This window comes from Apus apus, chromosome 11 (assembly GCF_020740795.1).
Source record: "Apus apus isolate bApuApu2 chromosome 11, bApuApu2.pri.cur, whole genome shotgun sequence".
Classification (NCBI taxonomy): Eukaryota; Metazoa; Chordata; class Aves; order Apodiformes; family Apodidae; genus Apus; species Apus apus.
In genome coordinates, this window is record NC_067292.1 from 7301550 (window position 1) to 7317210 (window position 15661).

Sequence of the window (15661 nt, forward strand, 5' to 3'; positions counted from 1 at the left end):
TAAGAATGATTGATATCGTGGGTATTGTAGCCCAGGACCTGGTCTAAAAAGGAAGAAATGGTAAATTCCCATCGCAGGAGCCTCATGAGGGGTATGCATGGGACAAGGGAGATGTAGCTATTTAACCAAGGATCATGAATGACAATGGACAGTTACACTGTGTGTTGATAAGCTGTTAGCCTTTGTGCGTTTGAAGTGCACTGCCTTGGTCACCAGTAGAAAATTTAAATAAGTGAGGTTTTTTACCATGTCTGTGTACCCATAGTTTTGTGTACTTCCATCATCTGCACTTCCTTTATAACAAATATGTTATTTACCCTTTTTGAGGCAGTTCAGATCTCTGTTGTGTGTGTGACATTTCTCTGGTTTGATGCAGTATTAATTAAATACTATTTAGGTTCTTAAGAGAGACAGCACTAAACTCTTCAGAGACTTAGGCTTGCTTAAAGATAAAATTGTTCCAAATAAACTGCACATATTAATTGCCTACTTTATAAAATAAGTAACTTCCTTTGGAAGAAAAACAAATGCAAATTTTAGTTACTGAGCTTGAAAGAGATGGCAAGAACTGCCAACATCTTGGCTCCTATTGCTGCTTTAGTGTCACAAATTGTTAGTTACATTTGAAAATTATGGATCTCTTTCATTGTGAAATTTATGTCTGCCAGTTGGTACCTGCACACTAGAGTGGGTTTACCCAATTAGCAGAATTTCCCATGCAGGAGGACCCAGAATAGCTGTGCATGCATCCTTCAACACACCTGAGGCTCAGCCTAGGACTCTGGTGGTCTGAAAACTGATTTACCAGATGAGCTCAATGTAGCAGCAGTGCAGTGAAGTGCCTTGGCGCATCTCGCTGTATTTGCCTGTAGTTCTGTCTCTCTGACAGACATAATCTGCCCCAATCACAAACACACTGCAGCAGACAGAACAGTATTTTTTAACCCCAGTGCACTCATTAACTGGAACAAGTCATGGAAACAATGACATTTAAGTGCCACCTGTAATCTTCATTATGGACCACCTTAAGCTATTTGCATCTCTCTTCTGGCACTCAACCAAGTGAAACTCATCCTTTGCAGCACTGTGTAGAATGTATTTCGTATTGTGCATGTCCCTTCAAAATTCTTTTTTTTTTTCTTTATCTAGTTTATTCTGATACTTGGGTTGCTGAAAACTGTTAAGTGTAGTTTTTCCTTTAAAAATAGACACAATAGAAAAACTGTTTTAATGGGCATAGATGTAAAAAAGGATATAAAACTTTTTGATTAAACTGTGACTTGTAATGTAATTACTGTGTAAGGTATTAAGGTATTCTGGGAGCAGAAAGGTTTTTCTGCTCAAAACATTTTCCTTGCTTACTTCCCTAAACTATGTTTTAATTCTTCTTGAATGTTTTTGTGGTTAAGATACCAAACTGAGCTATTCAGGATTTCTCCACATCTGTCTAGGGATGCTCTGTATGCAAGCTGGGACTTCACTTTTAACCGATCTTAATTTTTCTGTATTTTTCATTATTGATCAGTTATATTCATTATGTTTTGAAGAGTCACTGTTAACTTTTACATGCCCCATGCCTCATTTTATCTAGTTAAATGTGTGCTCTAAATGAGCACTTCCATTTGTGGCATCTGTTGTGTTTGCCTCTCCAGCCACCTTGTATGTCCCTCCTGCTGGGAGAACCTGAGCTGACACAGTTGCTGCTGGCAGTGTCACTGTCTGCTTTTCATCCAGAAAAATGAGTTCTGTGTCTTAAACACCCTAAAGGAGGCTGAACTGGATGCTATGTCATTCTGCATTTTACTCAAGCAGCAAAGGTTACCCCTTCTCTATTCCCTTCATACTAGCAGCATGTTACTCAATCCCAGTATTTCAGAGAGGCTGTCACGTGAAACGGGGTGGATGAGATCAATGCAAATTGCAAACCCTGGGTTTCTAGAAGCATTGATTTTACTAGGAAAACTGTAAGCTGAGTTACCTTTCAGCATCGAGGATCCTCTTTCCTGTTGTAAACTTCTTTGTTTTCAAGGATACAAGATAAAAAGGGTCTATGGATGCATTTCATTTGGGTATATAAGCAAACAAGGCATATTTAAGCGTAGATTTCAGCAGAACAATGACTACCTCCCTTTCTTGGAGTCAAGTAGACCTTTATTCTGGTCAGACACTACTGACAAAAATCAGGATATCAGAGATTTTATGTTGTGCTCTTTCATGCACAGTGTGAATCTGAGGACCCAGGGATCCATTTGAATTTGAAAAGCATCTTTGCTTTATGTAAGAAACCAATGAGCTGCTTGACCATGATTTGTTCAATAGTATGTGCTCTGGTTGGGTACACTTCCCACCTCCTCAGTGTATTAGTATTGGTCACAGAAGCTTAAAAATTACTTCCTGTCAGCTGACTATGTAGTATTTTTATACATCAGATTTCCTCTTCCACAGCAAATTTGAATGACACCTAAGATCAAGTAAATGTTTGTTTTTTTTTTTCCTCTGAGTACAATTTCTTAAAATAGTTGCATTCACAATATTCGTTATTTAGTATATTTGTGTAAAATATCATCTCATTATTGTCACAGAAGAAAAATATCTACTAAAGTAATTGCATAACCTTTGAATAAATGCTTGATTTTTTTCTCATATCACTTAGAATTACTAACTGTTCATTCTCCTTGACTAGAAGCAGAAGGTAAATGCTTATGAAGCCTCAGTACTTACTCATTTTAAATTATTAAAGCACTTCCTCTCAAGCTGATACAGTCTTAATTTTCCTTTAAAAAAGCCATTGTAACTATATAAAAAGGATTTGTATTTTGGCTGGATTTGTCAAAAGGGCTCTTCTGAAAAATCTAAGAGAATGTCTCCTATCTAAGTACCTTGGTGGTGGTGAAAAGGTAGTGGGGTGCACAGAGCTGGAAGTCATCCTTCATGTCTGGAAGGTCACTGCCTTCCTACTGATATCAGCACTTGTGGCTCTTAGTTCCAAACTGAGACCTGAAGGATGAGACAAATGCATTCTCTCTCTGTCACATGAGCTAGTTACTTGCTGGAAAAAACACCACCACTCCCATGGGGGCTTTGCAAAGCACCATACAAATACCATTTAAGAAATATTACTAACAATAATCTTATTCCCTTGTTACAGATGGAAAATCTTAGGCATTTTATGGAAATAGCAGAGCTGTGACTTGCCATCAGTTCAGCCCTCAGCCAAGCAAGTAATGGAGCTCAGTTCTTCAAAGTTTCCCCAGTGATGTATTGACTAGATTGCTTTACCTCTGAGTGAGAAGCCTGTCTCGATACTCTTGCTGTTATTTGGCCTGAGACCAACTAGCAACTGCAGCAGTTTCCAGCAGGTAAGTTTTTGAGCAGGTTGAAGTCAATGAGTTACAAATGAGAACATTTTTATTCCATAGTAGAGCAAAAGGCATTATTTCCTGGGAGCTGCAATCTGCCCATTTATCTGGGTAGGGTGTTTAATTGTATTTAGCTAGAAGAGGCATTTCAGTGTTATGGCATATCTGCAGCATGTTATGTTCATCTCTCGAAAATTAGTTAACTGTTTACTTGTCATTCTTTGTGTCTGGTTAAAGATGACAAGTTTTAATAGTTTATGATTCCAGGACAAAAATTAAGTTTTGACAGTTTCTGGGCAACATAAGGTCTGAACCTATTGTAGAAATATTTTGAAGATTCAGAGAAAATTTGAGTTCAAAGTGTTACTAAGAAAAAGCTATTTACTTAGGAGGAAGTATGCAATGAAGATAAGGGGAAGGAAGGGGATAGAGGGAAAGAGGGAGGGGGGAGGCAGGAAAGAAGGGAGGGCCCTCAGTCATGAGGGGTTTATAAAACACAGGTTTTAAATTCTTCCTTGCTACTTCAGTCAATTTTCTCTCCATAATTAAGTAGTTATAATCTTAATATTTCTTTAAAATATTTCCCCCTTATGATACCCATTTGTGGCATTATATAGATATTATATATAATTTATTATATAATTATATTCTAATATTTATATCTTATAATAAAATGTATATAATGTATAATATCCAATATATCATATATATTAGATAGAAAATCATACAGAATTATTTAATGTATAATTGTAGCTTCTGTGCTTTGGGATCACGTCACCATGAGTTCAGAAGGGAGTAGTAATTCATATAATTACTACTCGAGATAGGAAAGCAGAGGAAAAGAAAGTTTAAATTCTTCAAAACACATATTGCAAGCTACAGTTGAGTCACTAAAGCTTGAGACTTCTTGGTTAGTTACGGTATCACTGCAGATCATCACTCAAGTTGCTGTTTTACTTTGGATTGCTACAGTTTTTCTTGCATGTCAGTTTTTAATGTATTTGTTGTGACGGGCAAGCAACTATTGTTCTAGCTGTGAAAAGTGCCATGCATACACTTAAACTGGGGGACCTCAGACTGCTCTCCAGAGCAAAGTTAACCAGCCATAACTGCATCCTGACTGTGCTGAAAGCAGACACAGGGCACATCACTTGCTGCCACTGGCAGGAAAGCCTCCAGCAGAAGAGGAGGAGCTCCAGCAGAAGAGGAGGAGCTCCAGGAGATGCCTTGGTTTGGATGACTTGATAGTCAGAACCACTGCGTGCATTTAGGAGCACACTGTCCTGCACTTTAGGCACAAAAAGTGCCAAATAGAATTTTGCATCAATCTTTTCCCAGTTAAGATTAAGTAAAAAAAATGAGTGTGATCAAATATATTACCATTTGGCACAAAGACAGTTTTCTATAGCAGAGGAAGAGTACACTTCTGTCTATTACCAACTTTATTTTTAGATGTCCAGACTGAATTTAATTGACACTGGCTAAGCCCTCAGAGTAAAGAATTCAGAGGAGGTTTTCCTTTTATAGATTCATACACAAAAGTACAATTACTCCCCTGGAGCAGAATTCTATATATTTTATATATATATTTATTTATTAGGCTTACCCATCTCTTTAAATCATTCCAGGCTTGTTTCTTTTTGATTGTTACTTGCTTTGATGTTGCCTGTGAATTGAACACTGGGTTCTGGTGATCACCGGCATGGAGTGCTCTTGTTATACACTGAGACAGAGACTGGACTTCCTGCTGAAGGAAAGGCATGGTGGTTACACATGCTGATCTGAAACGTTTCCACATGCACATACAAGACACAATAGCCCAAGGGGAAAAAAAAAACAAAAAACAAACAAAAAAACAGACCTCTTTAGGCACAAAAAGAAAGGATGTCTATAAAATTACCATGTTACAAAAGAGGCCTGTTGTTTAAATGATTGCATTTTACAAGGAACAAATAGGGGTATCTTGTCTGCATACAAGCACCTTTCATTTGCAGCTTTAGTATATATATATTTTTTAATGCATCTTTGGCCAGTTAAATAGCTGGGTTTTTTCCTTTTTGATTTTTAACATTGACTAAAAGCCACAGCTTTTATAGGATCGTACAATGCTTATTCTTTCTAATTTACTTTGTTGCCTATGTGGGTAAAATTAATAGTGAATGCTAACTTATTTCATAAACTTTATTAAGCCCCTGGGACAACTTCAATGTCCTCACATGGAGAGGCAATATAGAGTGTATACACTGTATCATGCCACAGAAATTACAGTTCCAAGCTAGAAATAAATGACATTCCAGACAAAGCAGAAGGAACAAAATTCAAGAAGTTAATAAAGAAACACTTGTCTTCATTTTCAGATCCTTTAATCCTGCTATTGTGCAGTTTTCATCCAGTGCTAAATTGAATTAGTGCATCATTTTTTACAATTTCTTCGTGCAGTTGACACAGTTCATAGCAGGTTTGAAAGCATTATGATTGCTTAAGGTTCAAAGATCCTGCAGTGTATTGCCTTACAAGTCAATCAGTGCAGAAGTATTCTGATGTAATTTTGCTTTTGGATATGGAATAACAGATATCCAAATGAAGGATGATATTTCATGTTGTCATAATAATGTCACATAATACAGCATGCCTCTTTAATGCAATATGTATGGTCTCATTTTTATTATATTTCTGGCCATAATAAAGTGAATCCTCAAGTTTATGCCTTCCAGTGTCCTTACTAACTTGTGCAAGATGGAAATTGAGAAAAGTTCTAAGGTACAGCTTTTTACTATTGTGTATCAGATATATTTAGTTGAATGCCACAAAACCTCTACAAATTAATACAGTGCTTCTAAACAGTACACCACTTCTAGAATGCTCCTAGTGAGAAATTCTTTATCTGAAATTTCCCTATTCTGAAGGGCAGTGCTTTCTTCAGCTTTTTCAGCACATAAACGTGGTGCTCAGTGTAAGTGCGTTTTAAGCAGTGTGTTTTAGGTAAAGCATTTCATTCTCTCAAGGTCATCCTTTATGCTTCAGGTGTTAATTTGAGTTGTTCTTGAAAGATTCTTATTATTGATAGTACAGTCCTTGTTATATGTTATACTGAAATATTGCTAATGTATGAACTGTAACATTAAATTTTTAATCTAATCAATCAGATGGCATGCATATGCAGTAGATGCTTGGCTTTTACTAAGATTAATTACCATGTTCTGTGAAAACGAACTCTGTAAGGTGAAATATTTCCTGCACACAGACACACACAACAAGAAGAAAAGAGAATAAAGCAAATGGTGCAAAGGGATGAGCACTGTAGTATGCTATTACTTGTGTCATTCAAAACATATGCGTAGCCTATATAACGATGCAAAGCAAAGATTAAACGCATGTTAAATTAACTATCCATTAAAGCATTTAGAGCTTTTCTCCAGATTCTACATGAAAATTATGCAATCTGTTGCAAAATTTAACACTTGTCTCCCAGATGGTGCTCAGAGTCTGTCTGAGCAAACACCCCTTCCACGCTCTGTGTAACAAATTGTGTGTATTTGTTGTTCACTCTGCTTCATTTTATGCATTTGAGGACATTTACGCTGAACACGCTATGTAGAGATGACTAAATTTGCATTGCAAAACCCAGTGATGTTGTATTTATATACCTGATTGCAGTCATGAAGTGGGAGACACTTCATCATGGAAAATGGCAGTATCTCCCTTTTCACTGGCTGGAAGTTAGAAACTTATTATGCTTACTGCTGAGACCGATTTGGGTTGTAATTCCCACAGGATAGTCAGCCATTAAATAATAAGTAGCTAGTTGCTTTTTTTGAAATGTCCTGCAAAGTTAAGTTTCATGACAGTGTTTTCAGGGAGGTGGTTTTTTTACCATGCCAAAAAATATTCATGTTTGAAACGGGAGTAAGATTAAAGCTGCACTAATACTTTTATAATTTCATTAAAAGGTACATTATTCATGCACTGGAAGCACAGGGATTACCCTTCTGGCTGAGACTATGGTCCAGCTAAAAACCTATGAAAAGATACTAAAGCATGAGAAAGTCATCTGCAATTGATAAGGCTGCAATTTGGTGTTTTGGTTTGGTTTTTGTTATTGCCACATCTATGTTAGTATTTCTTTTACCTTGGTTTCTACTTGAAAAATTGATAGAATAGTAGCTTCCTGTTTCACAAGAGTGAAGATGAATACACTGCTGTCATTGAATTATCCAGATATGTGGTATGGAATTACATACGTACCTGGGATTAGCAGACGTTCCTTCTGTGGAGAATCCCAGTCTGTTTATCATTTCTAAACAGTTTCCCCAACCTTACCCTGCACACACGCAGCAAAGTAGTTTTCCATTTGAGATGTAGTCAGCTATCTGGTTTACATAAAAACAAAAATGTATTCATTTAGTCTTTGTATTGTTACATGTCTCATATAAGTCTCCATGTTTGAAAAGACAAAGGTAACTCACATGCATCAGCTGAATGTAAAGATTAAGCACGGAGGGAACTTGAAATGTATTTCCCTGATAAAGTACCTTGCAATATATCTGTCTTTTACCTTGTTAATTGTTTTAGCTCCTGTCTGTCATAGAAGAACACATGTATGAAGTGAAAGGAGAACTAAAAAACTAAAATAATCTCTTTTTAGTTCACTTCTCTGACTCTTTAATAGAGAACTAATTGTCTCAATCAGCATAACATTTGTTAAATCCGTGGGGCTTTAGTGACACTTTATTATTTTCACCCTTCCAAACTATGAAAGTTATATTAAAATTCAGAAGTTGGATGCATGAAAATAGAGATATATAATGCAGCAAAACTGCAGAGGAAGAATTTAGCTGGCAAATCCTTCAAAGCATAATTTTTCATGTCTTCAAAGTGCCAAAGGAGACACCAAGCACACCAGATAGTAAAACTGCGTATGGTTCATCAAAGCAGTGTCAATTTGAGTGTTAGGTCAAGGCTTTGTCCAGTCACATCTGAGTATCATCAAGGATAGTTATTCCACAATCTCTATAGTCAGTCTGGTCTACTATAGGCCAGACTAGATGACCTCCAGAGGCTCCCTTCATCCTCATCTATTCTACGATTCTGTGTATATATCCAGCTTAAGTAGTCCCTTACTTTCTATTAAATCCACAGTGTGCTTGTATAAGTACATGTAATATTGCAAAGCAAATCGTCCAGATTCTTGAATAGAGCAGAATAACACTTCATAATCCATGCAATATGATATGCCTGTTTTAAATTTATAAAACTGTAAAACAATTTCCTGTACTAATAAACACTTCTTTTTTTCATTCCTATTTATTCTCTATTTTAAATTACTGCACTGTCTTGTCCTCTTTCTCTTGTCCTTGTCTTACAAGAAGGAAAGAGAGATGGGTGGGAGGGGGTTTGTATTTGTAAAAGGAAAAAACAACCTGCAGCAGCTCACAGAAAAGAAAAAAATGTTACTCAGGGAAAATCCAAGATCAACAGACCAGCAAGCCTACTCATTGTTCTTTATCGTTTTGGCTCCCTTCCAGTCCCTCTAGGTCTCTCTCTTTCCAAACTGCTTTCTGCATTCTCACATATGTTATAGAAAGTACTATGATTTTGGTCAAGTGCTTTAATTATATAACAGCTTGATCTGCAAAAGAAGTTGTCCAGTTTTTAAAGGAGGAGATGAGCTTGTTGCTCTGTCTCTTCTTTATCCATATGTGTAAATTTGGCTATTCTTGGCGTAAGAATAGTATCACTGAAGGAGAAATTGATGCCTTTTGCATATAATTAGCGAGTATAATTTTCTGTAAAACTGTTTAGTTTTGGATTGCTCTGGCAGTACAATAAACATTTCAAATCCAGCACACATCAGACCTGCCAGCAGCTTTATAGTGAAAAACATAATAGTTCAGCTTTGCATTTTGTCACAAAAATGATCCATTTTTCTACAGCATCAGAAATACAGTAGGGTGCTGGTATAAAAAGGCATTGATGAGGATGATCTTACCTGTATTTCCAGTAGATTATTTCCAAATGTAATAATAATTTTTTTTTTTAAGTACTGATAGGACCTGTATAGTTACTATAATACTTCAGCCCTTCTGATCAATGAGGCTACAGGTTGGAAACAAGTTCAGAACTTAAGAGCTTAAGCCATAAAAGCTTAATTGATATAATTATTATTGGAATAAGTCTCCAAGATCAAAAGAAAAAGGCCATACTCTCTCTGACACTATAGCTATCCAAGCATCTACCTAATGCACTCCTTCACACAGCACTACTTGCTGTGTGTCCAGTAGAAACAAGAAACTACAGTGTTTGGCACAGGCTGTGCTCTGCCAGGGCTTCCTTTCATGCCACTGGATGTGGCATGAATGTACAAGGACACTTTGAAGGGGAAGCTGCAGTCAGTCTGCAACTGCTTGAGTCCGCTTGTCAAGCTGGAGTTACAGGGACATCACAAGAAACATTAGCACAGTAGCAAGAACAGCATGAGAACATCCTCATCTCATTTAGAGGGAGCCTGAAAAGGACTGGCTCTTGTTGCTGCTGCTTTACCTGCTCCTGACTAATGCCTACAGAATTTCAAGGTTTCAGCGTCAGTGCTCAGTGGGGCTGGAAATGTGCAGGTTTTGGTTGCAGTCTGCCTTTCAATGCTAGAAGTGCCTGTCACCATTATTCATTAAGTACGACATTTACTCTCTTCATTGGTTCTAACCATGCCCACCATGATGTCTGTGGCCTAGAAATAATGTAATTTACAGATGGATGAAGAATTGCAGCTTTAAGATTTATGTCTGTTGCCATTACTCAGCTAAAATTCTGACTTTTGGGGGGCTTACTTTGGGGTTGCGTATTTGTTCTGTGAAAAAGAAAATCTGCCTGCTGACCAGTTCTGATACACAGTTACAGAGCTGTACAAGTAAGTCTAGCAAAAATGAGGTCAGTTAACCTGGCACGTTCTACAAGCTCTGGTCAGGTGACTAAAGTTTCCTCTATTATGAGTCTTTGGATCTTCCTAATGCTGCAATTATTTGGTTACATAAATCTGTAAACTTACATACATACATATATAAGATACAGTGGAAGGAAGAGATATTTGTAAAAGTAAACCAGCAAAAAGGTTGTCTTCCTAGTTGGCCAAATGGATCATAATTTGCCATGCCCTTGAATGGTGTGAATTACAGAGAGGCCACAGTGTGTATGGAATTCTGCTGGCAGTTTGGTAACTGAAGTCAAAGAGAAAATAAAATGTGAAGCCAGTAGCTTGAGTGACTTCCAAAAGGGAGGGATTTGTAAAGCCTGATTGCTAGAACAGATAGCTACATGTGATAAGCCTAGTTTTATGTCTCTATTTACATAATAATTGTAATTCATCTATGGCATAATTAAAGTGACTCAATACAGGGTTTTAGCCAAACATCAGTTGCATCAACAATAAGCTGAAGAATTTGAGGACTGACACTGAGTTCACTTAAAATGCTGTGATGGCACTGATTGCTTAGGGTTTGTGACAGGTAACTTTCTTTTTTAAGGACTCTTATTCAGCTTTTCAGAGATTGATTTACAGAGATTAATTAAATAGAAATGCAAATTTAAAGGAGCGTAAAATGAGCAACCTAGAATACCACATTATTATTACATTCTTATTACTTCTGCAATTACTATCAAGCGTATGTAATGCCACAAATCTGTCTCCTGAAGAGCTAGCTGTATAAAAAAGACAAGCATATCATGAAAAAAAGGGTGGCAAAGAGAGACACAGTCACTCATAAAAGCTGTTAGGTATATGTTGTACTACAGACATGTAAGTAATTTCATTGGCTTTGGTCAGATTCTTGGAATAGATCCACAGAGAAAAACTATATAAATACTATTTCTTAATCAGGCGTTAATAGCCACAGAAGTAATGGCTAAGATTTGAGGGACAAGAAATGTGATTACCTCAGTAGGACACCAGAGATGGCAAAAAGGTCATTTAAAGGAGAGGTGAATGGTCAGTGGGGGCAGACCATGTGATAGCAGTCGGGCAGAAAGGACCTGCTGAAACACCAAAGGGGACAAAACAAGACTGACTTCTAGCAACAGCATGCAAATCACAACTGACAGCAGTCCTTCCGATGCACAGGGAACCTGTCTCACCAGAAGCTGCTGATCCCACACACACACATCTGCACATGCCCATGCCCTTTTACCTTTCACACAGAATTTATTCTGGCTATTTGTAATTTAAGCCATACAAAAATTATAAGTCTCTTCTTAGCCAGATTGTCTAACCTCTTTATGATGTCCATCTGCTTCAGAGTTTTATGAATAATCATTCAGTGATCTATGATCTATTTATCTAAGCAGTAGATGAAGGCATCTCTTCTTTCCATTGATTGAAGAGGCTACTGTAGCTTACAATAGTCAGTATGAACTCTCTTAATTAGTGTTCCAAAAATAGATTTAGTGTCCGCTCCACATGCAAAATCACACCTGAATGCTCTGGGAAGGAGTAAGGTTAGCAGAACTAGAGTATCCATAAGCTATTATGCCCTTGTCCCACTCTCAATTTACTCCGTGTTTCAAGAGTACAATCTGGAATACTACACTTCAGACCTTTTTTTACCTCCTGCTCTCATGTAATTTTCTTTCTGGAGATGTACATGTTTTGGTCTCTTTCTTGGGCCTTTAGTTAATGATACATTAGTGTTTCTAAACATTAGTCGCTTTCTCATGGTCACACACTGTGGCACAGTAATCATGCAAATTTTGTTGTCAGTTCCTGATTCAACAGTAATAAATACAAATTAGAAATTCTGTTATTATTTACAAAATCAGCAATATGTGTAGAAGACTCTGTGTGTATGAGCAGATGGACACATGTTATATCCAGAGGTGGCAGAAATTCAAAGCTTCCAAATCTGTAGGTTGGGATTTGGTGGTTTTTTGGGGTTTTTTAAAGCAAAAAAGTTTGAATCACAGGTAATAAAATATTGGTACGGTCACAGAGGTTCAATAATTAATTAAAAAATCTATTCAGAGGCACACAATAATTTACATTCAAACCCTGAATTTTAAAAAATTAATAGAAAATATTAGCATGTTAATAATTGAAATCACAGGAATGTATAATGAGATTGTACTTACTATAGTACATTAACCATTATCTGCAGCTTGATAGGAAAATGTTTAACCTCAGAATAAATAGGATGTGCATTCTATAAGCCCCTTAGGCTTTGTTACTATTAAGCCAATGAGATCCTTGGAAACATGTACATACGTACATCTTGTGGAATCAGAAGTACAATATGTACTCCCACAGCATTTTCCTTTGTCTGAGAATAGTTCTTTTATCCCTAAATCTGGGAGGGAAAACTGAAAGCACTGAAGAGTGACTTCACTACAAAAGAATTCAAGAAAATTAGCAGTACATGAATGTCATTCTTCTGAATTTTTTACTGTTTGACATACTGTTTTCTTTACCTTTCAGGAAATGTTGGTGCATCAGTGCAGCAACTGGCAGCAGAAATTATATATATATATATATATATATTCATTTTTTTTTAATCAAATGGTTTATTACTTTGCACCTATACTGAGAGTTTGAAACTCCATATTTATATTTGTCCTCATTTTCTTCAATTCAAATATCCTTTCAGAGAAGATTGGTTTCATACAAAGAGAAGATAAAAATCGGAACCCTTACCTCATATGCAATAAATTCATAATATTTTTTTGTCCCTAGTACGGGTGAGTTAGAGAAGAAAAAAAAACACCTCAGGTTCTAGGACCTAAGATTTAATTAATATTGTTAGAGCAAAAATAGAAAAAGGAGGTGGGGGGAAGAAAGGGATGCTTCCCCTCCCCTCCTCACCCCTCACCAATCTTTATGTTATTCAGAGCTACAAACATTGAAATATTCATATTAGGAAGGTTACTAAATAGCTGTGGCTAAGAATCATGAGGAATGTCTGGCAGCATGATCATAAAGGCTCTGCTGTGACTGTGCAGCAGACAATAGGTGCTGCTATTGTTTAAACAGGGAATCTAGCAAAAAATGAAGTAACCCACATTCTCAGTGACACTGTCCAGCCATGAGCACAAAGGGTTTGGGAGCTTCCCTGTGTTGCTGTAAACTGCAGTGAGTCAAGGTGGACTGCAGCAAAGCCTTTTGAGCAACTGGTAAGGATGCATAAATTGCTGTGAAATGCAAGTCAAAAGAAACTGGCATTCAGGAAGGCCAGACAGCACAGTCCATTATCCCTTTAACCACATAACTGACTCAGACACAGCTGCTTGATCAATCTAGGGGCAGATGCTATAGCTAGAAAACTATTTTAACAGCTTGGCATCTGGGTGCTGTGATTGCTCAAAGAAGGAGGACGGGTGCAACCTGATGAGGTGAGCTGCAGCCTGCTGAGGGCTTCAGATGATAATTAAATATGCTTTCTACATAGGAAAAAGCAGGTGAAGGAGCAAATGTGATTAGAAGATGCAACTTACATTTTTCAATTAAAAATAAGCTGTGTGACATAGAAATCTTAATAGTGTAGAGAGTTTTACCCATTAACCCATAGCAGAAGTTTGAATAGAAAGGCTGCACTAATAGCAGTTTATAAAGGCCTTTAGCACTGAGCCCTCATTCAGCCAAGAACTTCTCAAGCATGTGAGCTGAAAGAAGTCCTACAACCAAAGGCAGCACTCCTGTGCCATGCTGAATCAAGCTGTACCTTACATTAAGATTATTAAGTAATATAAATGTCATGTTATCTGGCTTATTTTAATAATTTGTTCTCATCTTTCCCATGCACATCAATGTCACCACGTTTTTCAAGTTCTGAGCAAACTACATATGGAAAAATATGGTGCAAGACTGGTCTATAGATCACAATGATATAAATCCTCTATGGGTGCAGTACTGATGTATTCTAGTTGAAGGTGTGACCCTGTTATGAAAGATTTACCTGGAGAAGTAAGTCAAGTCTAATAAGTTTCAATGATTGGGAACTACACAGCCTCAATAAAATACTTGTTTATTGCTTTTTTTATGTTTATGTGAGAATAGATTTTTCTTGAAATATTAATGTGGAACAATAGAAAGGGGCAAAAATATACCTGCTTCGTGCTGTGATATGTTAAAATTAAATGCTGCATAAAATGACAGTGTTGTCAGTGTTGGAAACAAAATACCTCTGTCTTTTCATTCCCCTTCCAGACACACCGACACCCAATCCCATCTCAACAGCACTGTGGGTTTTGGCATAATGTAGGGTCACTGTTGTATGCAGCTCTGTATCTTGGCTTCTGAGAGGTTGAGGACTGAGGAATTTTTGGTGTTGTAGAGAATCTGATTCCTCCTATATGTGAGTCCCTCTTAACTGCTGATAAACATTGCTGAAATTAACATAAGCTTCTAAATTACATTGACTGCTATATTTTTCTCTGTTGTGCCAAACTCATGTTTCAGGTTTTAGATGAAAGCAGACTAGATTTTGCTGGCATTAGATATTAGTGGCATTATTTAAGACTTACAGACTTTTCTTTCATTCTGTTACACCTAATGTGCTTCAGTGTGTGTGTGACCAGAGGAAGAACACCAGCTGAAGCTGTCTGAAGAACTTTCCAGTGTAAGAAAGAACTTATGTTCTTTGGTCCCTGCACTTCAGTAAAAGTGTAATACTGTTAAATCATAAAGTGGCTGAGCTGGGCCATCTAGTTTACTAAAAGGTGCATATTGTCTTTTCCGTTTCCTGTGTCAATTGACTAAAGCTACCTATCTACTATTTGTAAGTTATTTTTTTTCTGTTACTTACCTCTGGACTTCTGCTTTTCAATGTTCTTCTCTTGTTTAGGTGGTTTTCCTGGAAGTCAACTTAAGGAGTCGTGCTTTCCTCTCATTCTGATCCTCTGCTGTCTGAGGGTATATACTTCATAGAACCCCTATTCCATGAGAAAAAGAAAAGAAAAAGGAAACATTGGCTTAAATTATATTTAAAGGGCAGGTGGTAGAGAAATATCAGTAAAGTGAAATCTAAATTCCAGTAATAAACTTGAAAATAGTGTGATTATTAATAATCGAAATAATAAGAAAGAACAGACATATGAAGAGCAAGAAAAATAGATTGGTGGCTATGTGACTTTTTATAAGTTAAATCATGTAGAAAAAATTATTAGGGAGAATAGCATCAGATAGCCAAGCTGCACCACACATCTGTTTGCAAGAGTAAAAAGAGTTGCATAAAACATTTGCACACAGTGGGACAATATGATGGGAAAAAAGTTCAAGGAAAATTAGTCATGATTCCCTAATACAAAGGGCTAAGTTTTATTATAAG

The 15661-nt window shown here is 36.9% G+C and overlaps 1 long non-coding RNA gene across 1 annotated transcript in view; it reads left to right on the forward strand.

Moving 5' to 3' along the window:
* Window positions 1-15240, forward strand: part of LOC127389308 (uncharacterized) — a 122515-nt gene extending 107275 nt beyond the window's left edge. The window contains exons 3-4 of the long non-coding RNA XR_007890616.1: window positions 3149-3359; window positions 15179-15240. This is a non-coding gene — a long non-coding RNA (uncharacterized LOC127389308). The remainder of the gene's footprint in view (window positions 1-3148; window positions 3360-15178) is intronic.
* Window positions 15241-15661: the final 421 nt, after the last annotated feature.